This window comes from Protopterus annectens, chromosome 1.part1, assembly GCF_019279795.1.
Source record: "Protopterus annectens isolate FY-2018-M chromosome 1.part1, PAN1.0, whole genome shotgun sequence".
Taxonomy (NCBI): domain Eukaryota; kingdom Metazoa; phylum Chordata; order Ceratodontiformes; family Protopteridae; genus Protopterus; species Protopterus annectens.
The window spans coordinates 1,836,755,352-1,836,777,880 of NC_056726.1; positions in this window are offsets into that span (position 1 = coordinate 1,836,755,352).

Here is a 22,529-nt window from a genome sequence, read left to right on the forward strand (position 1 = left end):
GCGACTCGAAGGAGAGGGAGGAAGGTCAACGATTCAGGGATGGATGACACCACACCCAGGTGGTGTGCGGTGTCACCCCGGAGTCACCTAGGGTACCGTACATTGGCCGTTCTAAAAGCAGCGTCGCTTGGTTAAAAGTAGTTTTACTAACTATAGTGTAAAAGTGCATGTATAGATTACAAGAAACAACACAGCTCAGCTCAATTGTAAATGGTAACCAGTTAATATAGTAGTTATTTTAGAAATTAAGTGACTAAATTTGGACTTGGGAATTCAACATGTAATGTTGGTTCTGTATTCTCTGGTAACTTGTTGAAAATGTTTATGAGTTATTGGAACTTGTGGGCAGCCAAATAGTCATAGAAAAATGCCTAGATATGGAGTCTGTACACAATGTAAATACATCTTAGAAGGCTCTAATGTAACCATAGCAAATTATCCTAGGTGATACGTTGTCCAAGAAGATTTAATTGTACAACAGCAGGGTTAGTTTATGTGTCTAAGTGCTCTAAAATTGGTGGAATATGTATGAAAACCTGAGAGAAGGATAGAGCAGTGGATATATGAGCATATTCTTAGTATCTGGAAGGTTGATAGCACTAACGCACCTTACAAACATTCTTTATTATGTGCTGGTTTTGAGAAGTTTGACTTTTTTCATTTTGGAAAGAGCTGTGAATGATGTCTGTGGGGGAGAGGGGGAAGATGTGCTCTTGTACAAAGATATTTATATTAAATAATAATGCCAGTGCTTCAACTGGTCTTAATGATATTGTTTCTTTAGCTCCAGAATTATAAATGAAACCTGTATTTTATATGAAGGTGTATTTACACCCTCCTGACATAATTTGTCAGTTAACTTAGATGTTATTTATATTTTTCTTTTTTAGAACAAAATGAACTTTATTAACCATGTCATTTAACAAACAGGCAAATATACATTTATGCATTTATCTTAACAATAAAAGTACATTCAGTTGATAACATCAATCATGTACTACTTTATACAATGATTTAAAGAAAGCTTAAAGACTGATCAGTTAATGTATGCTTCAAGCAAAAAAATAAATACATATATCTCTCAACTATTTCATGTGGATGCATCATAACTCCTGGCTGTAAGTTAACTGTACCTTAAATTATTACATAGGATCATAGGACCATAGATTACTAGACTAACAGCTCCAGGTCCCTTACAAGCCTAGTCATGTTCAACCCATATTCTCAATGGTGGCTGGTTCAAGCAAACACTAAAATCTGCACTTATTGCCCCTGTCCAAGAGGGACACAGATGAAACCCCTGAGGTGAATTTCTGGGTACCCATCCAATCATCCAAATTGTGCTTAAATAGGGCCAATGAGGGGCTTTGTTTAACATGAATAGGAAGCTTGTTCCAAAGATGGGGCAACCTCTTTGAGGCAAGTCTGTCTCCAGCAAGTTCTGTTAATGTCACATACCAGGTTAAAGTCCTTTGAGCGAGTGACCTGTGTACCATTTGACTTGCAAATGTGCAGAATTTCCACCTCGGAGCAGACTGTACAACAAAGAGTAAAGTGACAATTACCTCAGTCTGTCTGAATAAGACAGATCTTGAAGACCCTGAATTTTTGTTGTAAGGAACCTTTATGGTCTCTCCAATTGCTGCAAGTGTTTGGAAAGGACCATACCAAAGGGAGCATTGTACTCTATCATTGGCCTGATGAGGGAAGAGTACGGGGGGGGGGGGTTATAATCTATTTTTTTTTCCTTGAGGCAATGCCCTTACATATGAGATGAACAATATAAAATGTCCTTCTTACTGCTGTGGAGACACAGTGATCGAAGTTAAGGTTGCTATCGACCTGTGTGCCCAGATCACTCATCACTGACTGTATGCTAAAGGTATTGCTACTGATGTGGTACTTTACAGGAATGTCATCGTTGCCAAAGGGGATGATAATGCATGTTTTTGCATTAAGTTTATGACCATGACTTTGGTATCAGTCATTAGACTGTGTAAGACCTTCTTGAAGGATGTTGACATTATTAGGGGTTTCAATAATCACTCCCAGTTTGCAGTCATCAGCAAACGTTGTCAGCCACAGTCATTTGGGTTTAACCTGTACTTCAGAGGAGTAGATTCTTACCATTAGGGGTCTCAGAACCAATCCCTGTGGAACACCATTGCTTACGGGTCTGCTGGAATCCTCTGTTTTGACTGTATGAGTTTTATCAGTGAGCCAGTTTGCAACCCACCTGACAATATATGGGTTGATACTTAGCTGGGTGAGTTTATCAATGATGCCTGAGTGGGGGATTGTGTCAAAGGCCTTGGCTAAGTCTAGGTACACAGTATGCACAGATTTTCCCATGCCTAGGGCTTTGGTGACTGTCTCAAAGAAGTCCACCAAGTTTAACAGGTATGATCTCTCCTTGACAAAGCCAAACCGGGTGGGGTTGAGCATTTGGAGATTCCCTATATCTTTGTTAATAAGGTCCATGATGATTCATTCCATGGCCTTGCAGAAAAGGCTGGTCAGACTAATGGGTCTATAGTTCCCAGGGTCCATGAATGCACCCCCTTTGTGCCAAGGGATGATGGCAGCTGTTTTCCATCTCCCTGGGATGAAGCCAGCTGTGATTGAAAAGCATGCCCAATGGTGATGTTAATTCCTGTTTTGACCCATGTAGAACATAGCCAGGGATGTTGTCTGGTCCCGTATAAGCTGTAATTTTGGCCTTGGGGAGAGTGTTTAACACCTGCTCTTCGGAGATACCAACTGGTAGACAGGTGTTAGGGATGCTTTGGGGTATATGTGGTGGGGACTGGAGAGTGAAGTTTTCACTGAACCTGTCAGCCAGGAAGTATGCTATATCCACAGGTTCTATATATGTAGTACTATTAACTATATGTTTATTCATTTATTTATTTATTTGACATTTGTTGACTGGGTTGGTCCAGCTGGGACAGAGCCCTTTTTTCAGTGGAGACCCGGGGAGAAAAGCTCCTCAGTTAATACATACATTTAAGTGGACTTAGTACAAAGATAATAATACAAAATTAAAAAAGATAGTAATACAAAACACACAGAGACACATACAAGAGCAGGTTAACATGAATGACTATTAGTGTCTACATATCAGGATGTATTAGGGTACAGTGCAGAGTTGTTCTGAGTTGATTCTAAACGATAAAAAATACACTGAACCCACAGACATCGCCAATATCCTGGCAGACAGGTTCAGTGCAAACTTCTCCTCCCCTCCCCCCCAAAAGAGCAAGTATCTGTCCCGGCAGAGGGCTGCCTCCCAAACATCTCAGATGCTCAGGTGAAGGCTGCCCTCTCCAAAGCAAAAAACACTGCTTCCATGGGACCAGATGGTGTCCCAGGTTGCGTCCTACATGAACTACAAGAGGAACTAATCCCTCAAATAAAACAGCTATACAATCTCAGCCTCACTACAGGATATGTGCCCACAGAATGGCGTACAGCAACAGTGGTCCCACTCCACAAAGGTGGAGCCTCTACGGACCCTGGAAACTATCGCCCCATAAGCCTGACTAGCTTAGTCTGCAAGGCTATGGAGAGGATCATCATGGAGCTCATAAACAAAGACATTGGGGACCTACAGACACTAGATCCTACCCAGTTCGGCTTTGTCAAGGGCAGATCCTGCCTTTTGAACCTGGTTGACTTCTTTGAAACAGTCACCAAAGCCATAGATGAAGGGAAGGTAGTCCACACAGCCTATCTGGACCTTGCAAAGGCATTTGACACAATACCCCACTCGGGCATCATAGATAAGCTATCCAGCTTAAATATAAACCCTATGTCACAAGATGGGTCGCAAACTGGCTCAAAGACAGAACCCACAGAGTGAGAGTTGCTGGAGCCATGTCAGACTCAAAACCAGTCACAAGTGGCATCCCACAGGGTTCTGTCCTGGGACCACTCTTGTTCGGTATATACTTTTCTGAGGTACAGGCAAATGCGGGAGGACTATGGCTCACCAAGTTCGCAGACAACTGCAAACTGGGCACCATAATCAACTCTCCAGCTGACACAAACATCCTTCAAAAAGGTCTCACAGAGACAGATAACTGGTGCCAGTGCCATGGTTTAAAGCTAAATGCCAAAAAATGTATAGTCATACCCTTTGGCAAAAACAATGTGCCCACAAATTACCACATAGGCGGAAACCTATTAAGTACAGAGAAAGTTATTAGGGACCTGGGGACCCAAGTTGATAGCAATCTCTCCTTTGAAAACCACATTGCCAAAGTGGTTAGAAAGACCTTCTACATAGCCCACCTCATCACGAAGGGTTTCACATCTAGATCAAGAGAGGTAATCGTGCCCTTTATTCATCCCTTATCAGGCCCATCATAGAATACAATGCCCTTTTGGGATGTACCTTACCCGACACCTGCAGCAATTAGAAAGACCCCAAAAGTATCTCACCAAGAGGATCAAGGGTCTCAAACAGATGCCATATGCTGCTCGGTTAAAAAACTCCAGCTCTACTCAGTTGCATACCGCCTACTTTGAGGCGATCTATGCCTGACATACAAAGCTATGTCAAATCCAGAATTAATGGACATGCTCCACCTCAGTAAATCTAAATCCCTTAGAGCCACATGCTCGAGGGACTTGAACCTCAGCACAGAAATAAATAGAACTTGCTGGAGGGACAGGTTCATAACCCAGAGGCTCCCTTCGCTCTGGAATAGAATTCCAGTTCATGTGAGGCAGAGCACCTCACTGAATCTCTTCAAGAAGAATCTCGATAAGTGGATGGGGGATCGTAGGTTTGTCCCAGGGATTACTCCCGTGTCACTATTAGACAGAGGCACAGTAAATTAAACCTTAAAAAGGGCACAGTATACTCAAATCAAGGGGTGGCGTAAGCCATACAGAATCGGGCTAGGCTTATAATTGCCCCAGGGCAGATAGCCTAGTATGAACCTATGAACCTATGAACCTATGAACCTATAAAAAAGAGAGCCATGCAGATAAAATTTACAAGGCAAAGAAAAGTGTTTACAGTGTGGTAAGAGGTAATCAGTGAAGTGTTTTTAAGCTTAGTCTTTCAGCTGTTGAAAATTATACACCAGTACAGATCAAACAAGCTGTGAAAGGGAGGGTAGGAGGTAGCATGAGAGATCTTTTTGAGAGTGTAGGTTCGAGGCACAGAGTTAGGAAAGGTGGTTTGCAGTGCCGAAGTGAAGAGTGATAAGGAGTAAGGTGAGATAATGGGTGGGCAGCAGAGAATGGGTCAGTCGGGGGGAGATAGCATAGGCACAGTTTATTTTTCCTAAGTTATTTTTTACTTCCTTTCTGAATTGTAGTTTGGGTCTAAGGTATCGGATGTGAAGTGGTAGTTTATTCCAGTTTTCAGCCGGGTAACAGCTGTAAAGGTTTTTTCCTATGTTGATTTGGGTTTGTGAATGGAAAGGAGATGTTGGTCTGAGCTCTGGAGAGTACTTGCTGGGATGAAGGAGAATATGATAGATGACATACTGGGGCAGAAGGTGGGCTGGTATAGAACAGAATGAATTATCTGAAGCCGAGAGAAAACGTTATGGGGGAATTCTAACCAGTTCAGTTTATCGAGTGCTAAGCAATAATGAGAGGAGTATGGTAGTTCTGCAGCAAATTAAACTACCTTGTTGTATGTGGACTAGTAATGAGTGAGGTCTGCAGATTGGTGAGAATTTGAGAGGTGTAGAGAAGGGTTGGGAGTAGGTAGGCATGAGCTAGAGCTGTTTTAGCTTTACTTGAGAGAAAGGTTTTGTTTCTGTAAAGGAGAGCAGGTTTTTGATGTGTTTTCTTAATGTTACTTAGAACATGCAGGTCAAATTTTAGCTGGTCATCAGTAATGTCCCCTATTCGCTTGGTGTGGCTTTCTACTGTGATGGGTGTGTTACTGTGGGATGTGATGGTGAAGGATGATTAGAGATGGGTCATTGTTTTAGGTACGAAGAGTAAGAGTTTGGTCTTCTTAGGATTTAAGATTGTTGTTTTTTTTTGTTTGAGCCAGTTTTCAATGGACAAAAAGGAGTCCTGAGTTGTTGCTTGGAGCTCAGGAAGGGTATCAGCAATGGTGATGACTGTGGAGTCATCTGCATACTGCACTACTGATGAGTGTGGGGTAGAGGTAGATAATTGATTAATAAAAATGTTAAACAGCAGTGGTCCCATGATTGACCCTTGGGGTACTCCCATCTGTATATGGAGTTCAGGGGAGATTGCAGAGCTCCATTTGACAGATTGGAAATGGTTGCTGAGGTAACTAGAAAACCAGGAGATAGTGGTGGTGGGTATGTTTAAATGAGAGAGTTTGTCTAAGAAGAGTGGGTGGGAGACGGTGTTGAATGCCTTTGAGAAATCAAGAAAGAGACAGAAGACTAGTCTATTCTGATCACTAGATTGTGAGATGGTGTTTATGAAGGAGATGAGAGCAGTAGAGGTGCTATGACCAGGGCAAAAACATGTTGGGTGGGGGTGATTAGGTTCTCTTGAGTAAGGTATTGTAGGATTTGTTTGTGTACACATTTTTCTAAGATATTTGAGAGGGGTGACAGAATTGCTATAGGCCAATAGTTGGATAGTTTGTTTGGTGGAGTTACCTCCTTTATGGATAGGGAGAGTGTAGAACTTTTTCCAGATGGCTGGGACTTAGCTTCAGTAATAGATTGGTTGATAAGAATAGACATGGGTAGGGCTAGGGAGTTGGCAGCTAGCTGGAGAAAGGGTGAAGGGAGACCATCTATTGAGGGAGAGCAAGGTTTAAGTTTAAGGAGCAGAGATTGTATGTATTGGGTGGATACAATTTAAGCAGAAAGCAGAGGAGGTGTTAGAGGGAATAGAAGAGATGGTGGGTGGGGTGGGGATAGAGTTTGTGTGGTTCATAAGTTTACTAATGGAGTTTATAAAGTAGGAGTTAAAGTTAGTAGCGGTTTGGAGGGGAGTGCAAGTGGGGCTTGGGTGGGGAGTGGATGAGTTACCAGGATGAAGGATTTGATTAATTGCATGTCAGAATTTTTTGGGTTATGTAGGCGAGTTTTGGGCGGGTTAGTGTTCTGGGCAAATCTGGGCCTTTCCTTTGAGGTTACAGATTTTACTACAGAATACCTTGTAGTTATCCATAGTTAGGGAAGCTAATTTGGATTTGTAATTAGCTTTGGAGGACTTTGCTAGGAGTCTTATTTGCTTGTTTAAGCTTATGTTGAGAAGGGAAAGTTTTCACTTTTGAGACTGTTCCTTCCTACTCTTAGACAGCAATTTCTTTTTCCTATTGTATAGTCTATTAATGGCAGGTGTTCAGCAGGCAGGTTTGTTTTTCCTTGAAGATCTTGTTTTGGTTCTATCAGGTTTGGCAGAGTCAATGGAATTGTACAGGTGCTTGTATAAAGCATTGGTGTATAACTTAGCATAGGTGTCTGTTCCATCATTGGGGGAACGGGCTATGAAACTATTTATGCTGTCACTTAAGAGGTTGTAATTTGCCTTGGAGATGTTTTTTAGTCTAGTTGTTGCTAAGATGGGGGGGGGGTCTTTTGTTATAGTTACTTCTAGCGAGACTGATTTGTGGTCAGATCTCACCAGGGGTGGCTACACACTAGGGGTGGTGCAGTGGTCCCCCATGTTGGTGAGCACCAGATCCAGGATGTTTGAGCTCCTTGTGGGTGTGTCAACCAGCTGGTCCAGGGCATTGGAGTTAAAGTCCAGGAAGCTTTGGGAAAGTGAGTTAGAACACATATAATTTTCTCAGTCAATGGATGGGTAAATAAAGTCACCCAAAACCAGGGTGGTTGTTGTATCTTGATTGACTCAAGTAGATCCAAGTAGACTGAGGGATGCCTTGATTCATGGAGGGAGTCCTATAGCTGGCAATGACTAGAAAAGGGGGTCTTACCTGCAATCAATTGCACCTGAAGTAATTCAAGGGAATTGTGCTGTTTAACCAATCTAGAGGCATATTTATCTTTAATGAATATTGATACACCACCTCCTTTAGTTCTCATGCATTCAGTTTGTAATCTGAACATGTGGAAGGAAATGTAACCTGGTATAGCTGGGGTGCTCTCCACAGCCTTAAACCAGGTCTCAGTGGCTGCACAAATATCAGTATCTTCCAAGGTGAAGACTGCTTCCAATGAGTGCACTTTCTAGTTTAGACTCAGCATTTAGCAGCATAACCTTGAGGTTGTTTTTCGAGGGTATTTTTACATCGGGAATTTTGTTCTTGTGAGATTGCCTAAAAAGCCACTATGGGGGTGCCAAGACCCTTAGCCAGCAATGGAAATTCCAGGGAAGACAGATGATGACCATCTCTGGCAAAGCGTTGAGGTCTGTTGACCATGTCATCCCAGGCTGACAGATACTGGATCCCGTTTGAATGACACCAGAAACTAAGTCAGAGTATTTATATGTTCTTGACAGTCTCATCTTAATTTCCCTCAATTTCTGATAATGCAGGCTCAGAGGTGCCATTTCAACATAACCTGTGTCCAGTTCTAAGAAAATGAGGTTTGCTAATTCAAGCTCATTAATCTCATTGATTAATGTTTTCACCTCAGTAATGCAAGGGTGTGTGCTATTTTAATATGCCTAATGCAAGCTTTTTTTGGCAAACTAACATCAATAGATTCAGGGGCCTATCTATGGGAATCACTCTTTCTGTCTTTGGTAATATTCCATTTATCCAGTACCTTGGTCAAATAAAAAAGGGGAGGACAGCACATTAGACCTAAAGAATCATACCTCTCAACCTCTTAGAGCTAAAAAATTTGGACAAAGCCATAATAATGGGGGGACAAAGGCCAAAAAATAGGGACAATTTTTAAATATTGATCTTACAAACCAAGAACATTGTTAGACTAATAGGTTTTGCATTAGCTTGAATTTTCTGAAGAGTATGAACCCTGAAACTCAAATGTCTGTCATTATTTTCTGACTTCAATCTTTAATGATTTTCCAGAAAACCACAACTTTATGAAAAAAGGACCAGAAATATGAGGCAAAAATCTGGACACAAGGATTTTACTTCACTCTTGAATTCCATCAGTAGAGGTCATTCCCAAAATATATAGACCTAATCAACTGCATCATTCCCATGATAATCTCCAACACCGGAGGTTAGTGGCCGGAAACATCCTGTACAGCATAGTGGGCATATAGAAGAACTTAAACAGGCATTTCCAGTCAAAAGACGTATATCTCTGGGATCTAATGGCATACTGTGGCAACAATATAGTAGTAGACCACTGCTGAGGAGAGATCTGCTGGTCTAGGTCTGCCTGTCAAGTTTGTCAACGGCTTGTTGTATCCTTACTCTTGGTTGCTATCATAATCTTATATGCCTGACTAGGGGCTCTTTTGTGCCCCATCTCCCTGCATTTGAGCAACCATTATATTAACCTAGGTCAGCTTGATGGGTAACCAAGGCCAATTTAAATTTCCAGATTTATCTCACCATCAGAATAAATTCCTTAGAGCATTCAATACTCATGTGAAAATTTCCAGAAAATTATGCATAGCTCATAAGCCTATCATCAGTTGCTCCCAAAAGGTCAGCTGCCTGATGTTATCAAGAACTTCCTGGATTTGAAGTCTGTTTAATTCCAAGCACCTAGCTAGTCAAGTATGAGAGCCAGTCTACTAGCTTAGCCTGTATTAGAGCCCATCTTAAACAGCCTGGTATCATAAGGGCATGCTTTGTCCTGGTGTGCTGGGGTAGGTGGTGGACCCATGAACTACCTGGAACGTTCCCTGACCTTCTGCAAGTTTTGCCAAAAAGATTTCCTTCCAACCACTAGAGGCAGTGAGAGAATAGATTTGATAGAATATATTCGGATCTATATTACGAGATCGAAATCCCGTTTCAGCGAACATTACAACATCGACACGTATAGCACAAACTATGGTAACGGTGAACGTTCAAAACCGCGAAACACAAAATGTCGAAGTGTCATGGTTGGCCCATCTGCGGTATAGCTCTGTAAGGTAAGTGTGCAATAGTTACGGAACTTAGGGTTAGGGTGCGGGTTAAGGTAAGTGCATAGATAGGTAATGTATGTAAGGTTTAGTGTAGGGGTAGAAGTAGGGTTTTGTTAATTGTATGTGTGTGGATTATTTGTTTTGTTTGGGTATATGTCTGTAGGGTAAGTGTGTGATAGTTACAGACCTTAGGGTTAGGGTGTGGGTTAAGGTAAGTGCATAAATAGTAATGTATGTAAGGTTTAGTGTAGGGTTAGAAATAGGGTTTGGTTAGTGTATGTATGTGTTTTATTTATTATGTTTGGGTAAGTAGTATGTAGTGTGCGGTGGTGTTGGCTGACTATGATGGTTCGAGATTTGAAAATTCGAGGTTTATTCGAGGTTCGGCGTATTTGCGGTTCGGGCTATGTGAGTCGGTGTCGTGGTGTTCGATTATACGAGTTTTTGATATCATAATATAGACCCATATATTCAGCCTACCCATGATCTGGTAATTCCAACCCACCCAGTGACGTGGCTAGGGTAAGGACATTCCAGGATAATCTCATTTTAGCACCAGCCCAAATGAATTTCCACATCATTTGTGTTTACTGATTCAGGTTGGTGGGTGGAGAGGGGGTGGGGTATGGTAAAGACCCTGGGAATAAAAAAATATCTGCTGTAGAATAAATCAATTTACTGTTGTACCCTCTGGAGGATATCAAGGCCAATTGTCTGCTACTTTTGCAAAAAGTCAACTCAACCATTTTGGTGATGGAGATCACCAAATATATCCCCTGGTATTTCACATCCTGGCTGGTGGCCAAAAAGGGAAATCTGTTTGTGCTAGGCTTACTTAAGGGATAATTCATTCAAACTGCTTTTCTGTTATCCGTATTGCTCTTATAAACTATTGATTGGACAAAAGATTCCAACTCTGCAAATTCTTGCTTCAGATCTCTAACTGTGTTAGCCAAGAAAAGTAGCAAGCTGTCTGCATGTAAAGCTAGTTTCTGCATCTTGCCATGCATTCATTTCCATGAAAAGGGCATTGCCATAGCTTAATAGACAGGGATTCCAAGTAGATGGTGAAGAGAAGAGGAACACAGGGCACCCCTACCTGGTACTCCTGGTTATAGTAAAGGTGCAGGAGAGATGGGATCCTAGCTTTACTCTTGCCTTAGCTCCTTAATATGATCTTTGTAGAAGGGAAACAAAGGAGATGGGATGCCAAGGGTGATCAGTGTACTATATAGATATTCCCACTTAACCCTATCAAATGCCATCTCCTCATTGGAACCTTTCAGCACCAGTGCCTCCACAAGCTGTTAGCATTCTCAACTACAAGTCCTAACCTTATGAGGTTATCACAGACATACTCTGAACAAGTCCAGTTTGATCTGTGTGTATAATTCTGGAGATTATACCAACCAGCCTTTTAACAATTACAGAGGCAAGTAACTTGCACTTGAAGCTTAGAACTGAGATTGGGTGGTAGGAGGAAGTATACCTGATATTCTGGTTAGCCTCTATCATTCTGGGATCTAGTTACCCAACAGAATCTTACTGAATAGTCTCTCCCATCAAGGAAGAAAGTGGTCTAACCCCAGTTTGTAGATTTCAAAGGGAATACTATCAGGGCTGGGGTCTTCCCTGTGGCCATCTTCTTCATCCATTGTCAAGATGGGTTAACTAGGCAGGTAGGTGTTGAGGTCTGAGTCTGGATGTATGTTACAGTTGCAGGTTTGACTCTCATGTCCTTTGTGGCAGCCTTTATTTCTTCCAGCTGAATAGGACTCATTAAATGTTCCAACTGTTGTTCATTCACATGGGGAATAGCTAGATTGTAGAACAAACGTTCATACTCACCATCTGGGTGAGCTGTCACTACTTCCTTATAGAGCTGGGTGTAATAGCTGGCAAAGGGATTCACTTTATAAGCTCAAAATTCTGAAATCTCGAATTACAGAATCTCAAGCCCATGAAGTAGAAAATCCAAATACCCAAAACTTCACAATCACGAAGTCCTAAATCCCGAAATCGCAAAACCGTGAAATTCAAACTCCCAACACTTTCAAATACCATTACCACACACATGCACACAACTAAATAAGCACACACACCTACCCTTATGATATGCAGGGGAGCAAGCCCCCCTGCATCCACAGCCCCCCACCCCCCCTACTTAAATATTCTAACTCCATGGTTGCACTACATACATACAGACACAAAACACCACCAGACAAACTACATTTGTCTCGCACACACACATCACAGTACCAACACACACTAACACACACTACAGCCCCTACCCAACAACCTTAAACATAAACATGTACCTGAATTCACAAACACAGCACAACAGCAGGACCACTAATTCAAAAACTCCCGCATTCGTGATTTTGAATTTCGCACTTCTGGGGATGCGATCTTCCGATCCTTCCAATTTATAAACTCGAGATACTGAAATTTGAGATTTCAGTTTTTCGAGCTTATAAATTGTTCCCTTGGCAAAGCCATGTAGGGTTCTAACCAGTTGCCCAGTACCTGGGTGACATACTTTTGTAACCCATCTATCTGCCACTTGAAGCTACAGGCGAATAACCAGGTATTTCAAGTTCCGAGATGAGTTCTCATGTCTTTTCTTCAAAGCCCTTTTAATAGCATTCAGTTTATAGTCTAATATAGTTTATACTACTCCTCTAGGCTTTTCAAGCCCGCCTTCTGCTCCTTGAACCCCTCTGATTACATCTTGCTGTTTATCCTACCTCTCAACCATACTGAATTCCTGGGTATTTACCAGTTTTAAGGGCAAAATAATGGGGTGCCATGAATTCCCGAGTGGCCCCTTCAAGTCCCGATTTTTTTCATTTTTTTTTTTCTTATTTTTATTTATGTTTAACTTTTCACTGACGTTATCATGCATCGCCAGAGTATCATCCAATGTCATCAACATGCAGGGGCACGCATGATGACATCAGCTTCATGAGCAAACCGACTGCCTATCAGATTAGACTCTCTGACGACTGTTTGTTTTGACTGGAAATAGCAGCAGCGAGCCGAGCTGTGGACAATAATTTAAATTCAACTTTTGCTGCAGAGTCTGCAGGCCAGGATCAGGATGAGAAGATTTACTTTCTCATTTCTTCTGCTGTGGCGGCTCATCCTCCAGTCAGGTAGGTTAGTAAAAAGTAATGGAAAATAGGTATATGGGTATAGGAGTTTTTTTTTTTTTAAATAAAAACAAACTGCAGCAAAGGAAATTAATTGTAAGCTGTCAATTGGTGCAAGACTGCAAGTTGTAACGTGCTGTTCAAATTATATTGTGTCCACAGTGTGTTTTAATTTGGTTAATGCAAATGTGCTGTGCAGCAGTGGTCTTGTGGTGTTTCAAATTTGAGTTTGTGCTCGTGCATATCTTAAAGTCAACCAAATGCCAAGACAAACTCTCCATAGTAACTGCATTCTTACCATTTCAGTGAATATTTTGGTAGGACATCTGCTGTTTTGAAGAAAAGATATATAATTATTATACAATATTGAACTGATGTATTTTTTAGAATCTGAGACATTATTCTTTGCTTTATATTCTGCTGTCCATAACTTTACTAGTTCTGATTAGAGGAGGATCAGGACTGGTGCATGGGATGTGCGGGTTTCTTAAAGGAACATTCTGCTGTTTCACAACTAATTTCCTCCATGATTAGTTTACAGTGTGTTAGTGGTCTTGTTGTACATTATATGCTGGGCAGCCAAAAATGCTTTTTAATTGTGGAGCTCATGCATGTCTGATTACTAGGTGTCTAACAAAAGAATGTTTTCATTGTGGTCAGATTTGACATAATGTGTTTTAACATACTCATAATGTTTTGCGGCTGGCAGTAGTTGGTTTGATTTCCAGCAAAGGGTGTTTGGGGGAGGTGGGACACTGCAGTAGCAATTAAAACTGTTGGATGAATTTGTTCAGGAGATAATCTTGGAGTGAGTTTAGAAGATGGAAGCCTTTCTTTCTACTAGTGATGGTGGTGGTTGTTCACTGTTCCACATGTTCCCAGGAAGGATATCCTTCAATTAAGTTTCAGGAAGGTGTCTTTATAAATATTTCTCTTTCTTCCCAGGAAAAAAACGATATTCCCAGAGATATGGAAGGGGGAAGGGTGGACTGGTATTAAACCAGTCTATTAGGGATCTTATTGTAGGAATCAGTTTTCAAGAATGATAAAAGTGAGGATGTAGAAAGAGACTGTATTACTGATACTAACTTAAAGAAAAGTATGGAATGCTTGTTCAGTGTTTGGCTGATAATGAGAAGGAAGGGAAGGGGGGAAGTGTCTGTTAGTAGATGAGTGAAGAAGCATAAAAATAAATGGCTTAACAAAAAGGATCCAAAAGAGTATAACGGTTCATTTGCACTATTGTTTTCTTTAAATGTTAATAGTGCTGCTAATACAACATGGAATTTGGTGAAATTTGTATAGATCTGTTAGAACAAATATCATCTACCTGTTGGATGTCTGATAATTGACTATAATTTACTGGGAGCAAGCAGCTGTGTGTTGGGATTGAGATATTTTTAGAGAATTCCTGGTGTCTAGTGTTCCTCTTACCCCTGTGTGCTGTTAAGACATGTTGTTCCCCATACACAATTCCTGTTCTGCTTAAGAGCTGCTCAGGCACAAGTTTAAAGAAGTAATATTGGAGGTGAGTGCATCCTCCCACCCAGATCCACATTCTGTTAAAGTGCCACTGAGGGCAGAGTTTAAGAGGTTCCCTCTACTCAGTGTTGCAGGCTCTACTCTTTAGTCTAGGGGTGTGTTAAAATATAAGAGCCACCCTAAATCCCCCCACCCACACACACTAAACTGACCCCTACTCACACAATCACACTCACAGAAACAGTCATCTATTCACACAGATGTGCACACACACACACACACACACACACACACACACGCACACGCACACGCACACACGCACACACACACACACACACACACACACACACACACACACACACACACACACACACACACACGCACTCATACCAACTTAGCTTAAGCCTTCACTACCTCCCCTACTGTTGCATATCAGGAAGACACACACTCACACATGCAGCCCTTCACATACACTCAGGCATATTCCTCCTAATACTATACTGTACTAATATAGATTATATAAAAAGATGTAAAAAGTCTAAGAAATGAGAAATGAGGAAGTCATTGTTAGCTACATTAGACCCAATCTTGAGTATGGAGTAACAAAATGAAAATCTTATAAGAAAACAAGCATGAGTAAACTAGAAAGAGTACAGTGGAAATATCCAAGGGTATCTGTGGATCTGAAAATTTAAGTTATTATGAAAAACTAAAATATCTAACTTCTGCAGTGTCTCATAGATATCTGAAAGAAGATCTTATGGTATATAGGGCATTTAGAGGCAACTACCTCTGCGAATGTTTGGGGTTATCAAAAAGTAGTAGAGAATCATCAGACATCTTATGTAGAAGATTCTCTAGGAATGAGAAGTGGTTCTATGAGAGAGCAGTTGATGCAGGGAACCAACTACCAAATTACATTAAAGCAAGCACTAGTGTAGACATTTTTAAGAACAGCCTGGGCACTTATTATATGAACAAGTGTTTTGGTATATTGACAGGCTAGAAGGGCATTAATGCCAAGCTTGAAATATTTGTATGTATTATAAAACATGTGCAAATGTACATTTTCATTGGTTGGTATTCACTCATTCATCTAACTTGTTCTGCAAAACCTCATTGTTCAATAAAATGTAATAAACACGAACATCAGCAGTTTGTTTCACAGACATACACATGAAAGACTATAATGTATATCAATGACTGTCTTTCTCATACGGCAACAATGATAAAGAAAAGTCAAAGATTAGTTAAGGCCATAACAGAGACAATTTGAGAAAATGATGAGTCTACGAGTATTAATTAAATGTTCTGACAATGTATATCTATTAAATTTAGAACTTTTATCCATGGATTTATGACAGTGAAATTAGAGGATCTTCTGCTCTTCTTTATAAACGACTTCTTGTGCATTATGAGACAGCGTTTTTTGCTATAGCTAAAACAGTCCATAACATAATAATCACTTTTATTCAGCTTGAGGTTAAGAAAGATGCTGTATAAACCAAGAACTTCATTTAAATGCATCTTAAATGTTCATGATGTTTTGACAAGAGTAACAGATTTTATCCCAGTACTGATTGAAAACTATACAATGAAACATAACATGGAACCAGTAAACTGTAATTCTTTGTTTATATAACCAACATTCCACTCTGGAATTTTTTCTTGTTTTTCCAATTTAGATGGAGTACAAATTATGTATGTAGGCACTTTCATGTAAAAATTCACCAGAACTGAGCAAGGGAAGTTCCCTTAATTGATGATAAAATCAAATTATTATACTCAGAAATGTTTGTGTTTGCTCTAACAAAATGAAATCCTAAAGTGTGTTGACTAATTGCTAAAGAGCTACCATTATACTCATGGGTGAGCAGCATACCTAAGGAGTTCTTATTCTTGACTGACCTAGGAACCCCATTTATGGGACAGTATTCAGATACTTTTATTTACTGTATGGTGGACATCCTGAGGGTTATATTTTCTGTTTAATATTTTGTCTTTCTTCAATCTGTGTTTAAAAGTTGGTATCCCACAATTCTACTGGAGTGAGTGGGGCCATATAATTATGTACACAAATTGTATGTTAGTCAGCGTACAGATGCTAGTTGTACCTACTTTTCATGGACGTTTGCCCAGATTTTTGATGATTCCAGATTGAGAGGTATGCTGTGCATCCATAAGTTCTTTCTGATATCTGAATATCTGGATAATCTGACCCTATATGCCAGCCTCTTCCGCAGGTCAGTCTGCAGGTAGAAGATCAATGATTCCAGTTTGAGTTCATCCAATTGTATGGTAACACCAATTCCCTCTCCCTGCATGTTACAGGCCTTCACCTGTAAAAATGCTGTCAGTTCATCCTCAGCTGGGATCTCTCTACAAAAATATAATTTGACACTAATGGTCGATTGAGAAGGCCAAAATAATTGGGAAATGATCTGAAAGTCATGCTGTGTAATAACGCATGTTCAATATTAAATGGTTGTGTCCCTGTGCCCATAGAAATGTATCTATCCTAGCCCCTGCAGAAGATCATTGGGAGATATAAGTGTAGTTAGTTAGGTTCTATGCACATCCTCCATGCCTGCCATCACTGTGACCTGCCTTAAATACTTCCTTCATGATAGGTTCATAGGAGATTACTAGGTTAATGGCCCTACGGCCTTTACAAGCCTAGCTGTGTAAAAACCGTTGTACCCTAATTGACCATAGTTAGATGGTCATTCTTAGCATAGTGACAAATATCTCCATCCATGCGGGACATGGGTGCAACCCCCAGGGTGAATTTATGGGCACCCATCCAACTGTCAAGGTTGTGCTTAAATAGGATCATTGAGGAGCTCTGCTTCACATGAAGTGAGAGCTTATTTCACAGGAGTGGCAATCTCTGGGAGATATATCTGTCCCTTGTTCTGTTAATGCCCCATGCTATATTGAGATCCATGGAATGATCGACTCTTGTCCTATTTGATTTGCGGATATGCAGCATTTCCATTAGGGCCGAGTCAGAGACTGCTCTGTAGGCCAGGCACAGATCACTTATCAGCAGTTTATATGATACAGTGTACAGTGACAGGGCTTTTAGTCTTTTCATGTAAGTCACATTTTGGAGGCCCTGGGTTCTCTTCAATAGAAACTTCTGTGGTCTCTCCAGTTACTGCAGGTGTCTGTTGAGATACATACAGAAGACAGCACTGAACTCAATTAGCAGTCTGATAAGGGTTGAGTACAGTGGAGTTATAACCTCCTTAGTCTTAGATGTGATGCCCATATGTATGAGATGAGCAATGTGGAAGACTTTCCTTACCACTATGGACATATGGTGATCGAAGGTTAGATTTATTTATTTATTTAACATTTGTTTACTGAGTAAATCCGACTTGGAACAAAGCCAGTTTTCAGCAGATGTCCAGGGAGAAACACTCCAGATGCATGGAGGAAACTGGAGTAAAACAGAAACCCCACAAGAACACAGGGAGGACATGCAGACTCTGCACAGAAAGCACTCCAGCCAAGAATCGAACTGAAGAACCTCTTGCTGTGAGGCAGCAACACTACTTCTGCACCACTCCCCTGTAGATTGCTATTAAGCTGTGTTCCCAAGTCTCACATCACGGGGTTTGAGCTTAGAGGGGTGCTATCTATACCATAATTTGCAGGGGCTGATTCTTTGCCAAAGTGGATAATGAGGCCTTTTTTTTTTTTGCATTTAGTTTTAGTCTGTGACTTTGGCTCCATTCATTTGTCTGAGTCAGCCCCTTTCTGTAATATGTTTACATCGCTGGGGAACTCTGTGATTGTACCCAGTTTGCAGTCATCTGGAAACCTGGTATGCCACAGGCCATCTCCTTTTGCCTAGTCCTCAGAGAAATAGATTCCAAACAGTAGACGGCCCAGCACAGATCTTTGTGGTACTTCATTGGTAACTGGTCTACTGGTGGAGGTGGACTCTCCAACTTTGATAGTGTACATTCTCTCAGTGAGCCAGTTGTCTACCCATCTAGTGATGTATGGGTTAATCTCCAACTGGGAGTTTCTCAATGATCTATGTGTGGGTGATTGTGTCAAAAGCCTTGGCTAAATCAAGATAGGTGGTATGTAGTGCTTTGCACTCATCTTGGGCTTTGGTGACATTCTCAAAGAAGTCCACAAGGTTTAATAAACAAGATCTACCATTGATGAAATGAAACTGGGTTGAGTCAAGAGTTTGAAGGTGGTCTGTGTCCTTGTTGATAAGGTCCATAATGATTCTTTCCATGACCTTGCAGATAAGGCTGGTTAGCTTTATGGGCCGATAGTTTCTTGAGTCAGTTGATGGATGCCCTTTGTGCAAGGAGATTACTGTTGCTGTTCTCCACTCTGCTGGAACAAAGCCAGTGCTCAGGCTATGGTTAAAGAAAGTGCCAAGTGGTTCTGCTAGGTCTTATTTTAGATTGTTTAGTAAACAACCTGGGATATTATCTGGTCCCACAGAGGCCACATTTTTGGCCTTGGAGTGTACTTGCATGACCTGTTCTTTGGAGATACTCAGTAGTGGACTGGTGTCAAGAATGCTTTCAGGTATGGCTGGTGGGGATAGGGGGAGGTGAAGTTATGGCCAAATCTGTCAGTTAGCAGGTTGGCAATTTCCTCAGGTTCAGTGTGAGTGGTACCATCCATTATAAGTTCGGCACACAGCTGGACATTCCTATCGAGGTTTTGGATGTTGCTAAAGAATGCCATATGGTTGACTTTAGCTAAGGATGCTAATTTAGTCTCATACCTAGCCTTAGAGGACTTTACAAGATATCTGATTTGCTGTGGATGGTAGTCTTCTTCTGTTGAGTTAAGTTCTCTCTTGTTCTTAGATATCAGTTATTTTCTTTTGTTATATAACTAATTTATGCTTAGAGTCCACCAGGATGGCTTGTTTTTTGGGGAGGACCTGGTTTTAGTCCTGTTAGGTACAGCTGAATCATTACATTTGTTTAAGTGTCTATATAGGGCATTTGTGTAATCTTCTGCATATGAGTCATTGAAACCCTATAACTTCTGGGATTAGAATGGATTTCACCTAGTGAAAAAAACAGTGTTACAGTCTTTCCCAGACACTTATGCCTTCCTAAAAGGCCAGCCTTTTCTTAACCATTGTCCTAGCTAGATGTACCCTATTAGCAGGGGCAAGATTAATATGTACTTTAAAACTTTTCGGGTAACCTTTTATCATAACATAATTGCCCTCCCATTCAAGACAGTACACTCTCACTCTGCCTTGGGGATTTTCTTCTTGATGAGAATAATTGCCCCTCCTTTGGCTCCATGGGTAGACAGCATGTGCTGGTGCACAGTAGCTACATTTAGCCAGCTTCAAGTGTTCTGTCCTCATGAGGTGCCTTTCCTGGAATAGAATGAATGACGGATGATAATGCTTTAACATCAAGAAAATCTTTTGCCTGTTTCACAGGGTTAATCAACCTGTTTACATTCTAAGTAAGAATATTGTACATTGGATTTACATAAAATGGAGCTCATGCTGGACTGTCCAGTATATCACAGAATATCAGATTCCCCAGAGGGGCCTCCCTAACACTGAAAGGCATCTCCGCACCCTTGGAAACTCATTCCACTTTCCTCCACTTCCCCTCTTTCTGTTTTACCTGTTATTGATGGGAAAACACACATTTCTGTTCTAACATGTCACTTATAGACTGTCATTCTATAAAGGTATGCTGAATCCTGGAGTATCAAAAAAAAAGAAAAAAATGCAGATAGACAATAATATAACTTGCTCAATGTATAACCAAGAACTAAATTAATTTGAAAACCTGAATAACTTCACAAGATGTGGTATAAATCCTCTGCTAAGACAGGTAAGAAGGGCATTCCAGTCCTAGGCAAATTATCTGCCATTTATACATCCTTTTCCAGGTGCCCCCATATACTAGAAGCAATTTCATGCTATGTCATCTGCTGTATACTTAAAATATCTAAGAGGAGTCAGTATTTCTCTGCATCTGCTACTGACGTTTTACATGAATTAAATACACTAGGTTGTAAAATTAAAGCAGTTCGGCTGTACTGGAGGCCATTTCGACCAGTCAGGGCATCTTATACCAGTCCAAGCACAGAGTCCTCCAATTCTTCCATGGTAAAAACATATTGACCTTAGAAGAAGGTCATCCTGCAGATGCAGGTTGCTACCTGTGTTTGCTCAGACAGTTCACTTAAATGTTTCCCCAGCAAAGAAACAGGCTTCTTCTTTGTCAGTAAAGCCCTCTGGTCAACATCAGATGTCTCCACATTTCTCTTTTCATACTCCAATTAGTCTTTAGCTCTGAGATCCTCTATGTCCTTTCTATGGTCCTCTGCACATGTCCATCTCTCCAGCCTGATCTATTCATGTCAGAGATCAGGTTTAGATCTTTGGAGTGGGTAACCCTAATGCAGTTCATTTTGGTAATATGCAACATTTCCAACAGGGCTGGGTCACAGTCTGTCTTGTAGGTCAGGCACAGATCACCTCAGTAATTGATAGGAAACTGAATACAGTAATAGGGCTTTTAATCGGTCTGCATATGACATGTTGAGTATACCCTGTATTTTTTGGTGGAGATCTCTGAGGACACTACAACTTTTGCAGGTGTCTGGTGAGGTACACGCTAAAGGATGCATCGTACTAGATTATTGGTCTGATGAGGGCTGAGTACAGTGGTACTATGACATCCTTAGATCTGGCTGCCATGCCCATACTTATAAGCTGAGCTATACAGAAGGATTTTCTAACCACCTTGTACAATTGGTGGTCATAGTTTAAATGACTATCTGTTTGAGTACCCAGATCTCTCACCACTGGGTCCACTCTTAGGTGTGTGCTATCAATGTTGTAATTTACAAGGTTATTTGATTTCCCAAATGGCATTATTATGCACTTCTTCACTTTTAGTTTAAGACCATGGCTCTGACACCAGTCACTAGTCTGCATCACACCTTTCTGTAGGACAGCAACATCATTTGCGGAGTCAGTGGCTGCCCCAACTTGCAGTCATCAGCAAACTTGGGCAGCCAAAGGCCATTTACATTTCCTTGACATCTGAGAAGTATATCCCAAACAGGAGGGGGCCTATTACTGAGCCCTGTGGTATTCCACTGGTCAATGACCTCTTACTGAAGGTTGATTCCTCCACTTTAACAACATGCCCTATCCATGAACCATCTGGCTGTCCATCTGGTGACATATACCTGGTTTACAGAGCAATCTCCAACCCAAACCTAATAAATTTTTTGCACATCCATAAATCAAAAAGGACAAGAGTTACCAATTCCAGGGACCTAAATATGGTCTGTGACTTGAATATGATATATTGACGGGACAGATTTGTCTCCCAGTGACTGCCAATGTCTTTGGAACAGGCTGCTAATTCATGTGAAGCAGAGCACAGTCTATGACACTGTTCATAGAAATCTGGATGAGTAGATGGGGCACCATAAATTCATACCAGGGACAGCACCCACAACCCTCCTGGACTTGGGCAGTCATTACTAAATACAATCCTGGAGTTCATTATCAACTAACCAAGATGGAGCAGTTAAGCATACTAATACTGTTAGCCATGTGAGTACCAACAATTATGATAAAACTCATTTAACTAATTACGGTCTCCCCCAGTTTTATCTCCAGCCCTTTTTCCCATTCATCAAACTCCACAAACACAAACCCTTCATTGGTAGAAAAGGGGCAGAGGAAGAGGAAAGGTGAGAGGGAAAGGGAAGAGATAAATCTCTAAAACTGACAGAATCATAAACCTAAGTAAACAGTCACTTGATAACAATGCACTATTTGTATTGAATAAAGGGTTTACATGCATTCCAACACAAACATCCAACCTAACCAAGGTGATTGTTAACTTGACATTGTTTAAGAGGAAGTTA